Here is a 2,366-nt window from a genome sequence, read left to right on the forward strand (position 1 = left end):
GAAGAGATAGTGGATACTTGGAGATGTAGAAGAAATTATCACTACAGTAGAGATTGATGACGAAACATATGAAGAGATAGTTCGGGTAAGCAACCTTTACTTGCATATTCTCTACAGTAGAGATTGATGACGAAACATATGAAGAGATAGTTCGGGTAAGCAACCTTTACTTGCATATTCTATTTTATATATGTTTGATGTGAAACTTTCTGAAGCTTCCATGATTATTGATTAGCATTGTGTCTTTTACCCCTTTCATTAACAAATTTTGTTAAATGAATTATCCTTTCTTTTTTCTGTTAGGGGGTGTTAGTCAATTGGGACATTTTTACTTTTTTAAATTAAATGAATTAAATATATAATTCTTACTTAGTTATGAATATGCCATGTGACTAAATGATATCACACACACCGATAAACACTGTTACATACAAACCCTAACTCTAACCATAATATAAAGCCCAAAATATATACGTATAATGTTTTTATATGATTGTGGTGTTGATGGTGCGTGCGTGCGTAGTGATGGTGGTATTGGTTGGTGAATTGGTTAGTTGGTTGTGGTTGTGGTTGTGTTGTTGTGGTGCGTGCGTGCGTAGGGTTGGTTATGTGATCGGTTGGTGGGTGGTTTGGTCGTGGTGGGGGAGGGATTGGGTGGTGGTGGTGGTGATGTAGGGGGAGGGGGTGGTTGGTGTGGAGTGTGGTGGGTTGGTGGGTGGGGGCTTTGGTCGTGGTTGAGGAGGGGGAGGAGTGCGGATTTAGTGCATGTACGAGTGCGTACATGCATATACGCGTGCATGCGTGTACATAAGAATATGTGCGTGCGTATAATACATAAGAATATGCCATGATACTCTCTTCGAAACATATAATACATAAGAATATGTTATGATACTCTCTTATTGTTATACTTGCATGCCATGCCATGTTGTTAACGTTTGATTTATATTTGCAGGCCTGGACTTCTAAACAAGGTGGAACTGATGATGAGGATGATGATGATGATGATGATTAGGAGGACTGATTTTTTTTTACCTTTGGAAATAATGAGTGTGTGATGTATAAACAATATTTTTCATGGTGTGTGTTGTATAAACAATTTTAATTATGTTGGAATATTTTTATTAAAATATATGTGTTATATATGCGTGAGAATAAATATTATACTGCTGATTGAACATGATTTTAAATTTCTTATATTATTGTACAGGTTTTTTCAATTTTTAAAATAATTTTTAAAAAAATATTGGAAATATTTAGCCACGGATTTTCCGTCGCTATAGACCTTTTAGCGACGGAATTTCCGTCGCTAATATAACTTTTAGCGACGAAAAATTCATCTTTTTTTATTTTTTATTTTTTTAAAAATAGTTATAGCGACGTAAAATCCGTAGCTAATGTTTTTTTTCTTTTTTTAAAAAAAATAGTACGACGGCTTATCCGTCGTTAATTTTCCGTAGCTGAAATTTAGCGACGGAAAATCCGTCGCTAAAAACGATTTTAGCTACCCTCACTGTACTGACGGGTTTTTGGCGACGGAATTTTATTTTTTCCGTCGCTAAAGGTTTTAGCGACGGATTTTCGACTTTTAGCGACGGATTTGTCCGTCGCTAAAAGTCATGTTTCTAGTAGTGTAATCCCAAATACCTAATGAGATCCATTATGATGTTGGGAAATTTTAGTCCCTCTCCCCGTGTGCTACGACCTCTGCTACTAGAAAGCCAACCTACAATCAATAAGATAGAAAACAACCACAATCAAGAAGAAAGAACACCGAGATTTACGTGATTTGGTCGACCGACTTTAACCTATATCCACGGGGCAACAATACGAGAAATTCACTATGTATCAGGGAGAACTACAAGAGGAACCACTCAACTATAATCTCACAATCTCTCAACCTCACATACATAATCAACTCTCATATTCTCTCCAAAACTCACTCATTACAATCTTTTGAACGAACAAAGACTGCGAAACCCTCTCCCAATATTATAATATTTTGCACGCACGGACAAAGACTATGAAACTCTCGTCTCTCGCATTACAATATTCTTGAATCAGGCTACGCCCTCTGCTAACCCTAGATTATAAGAATATTAGCTCTCCCCCTTCTCCTTTGTTTTTCTTCCAACAATAGAAGAATATATATAGGGAAACCAAAACTCTATCTCTAACCTAACTTCCTAATTAGAATATGATTCAAACTCTTAATCATGATGAGACCCAATCTCCTAATCATGATAGATCTCTAACCATATCTAGTTCTCATGAAGTTATACAAAGCATTCAAAAAAGTATCTTCATTTTACCCCTTATTATAACTCCTCTACACATCGCCCTTTTGCTGGAGTTTGTGCAGGTAG

This window comes from Asparagus officinalis, chromosome 10, assembly GCF_001876935.1.
Source record: "Asparagus officinalis chromosome 10, Aspof.V1, whole genome shotgun sequence".
Lineage (NCBI taxonomy): Eukaryota > Viridiplantae > Streptophyta > Magnoliopsida > Asparagales > Asparagaceae > Asparagus > Asparagus officinalis.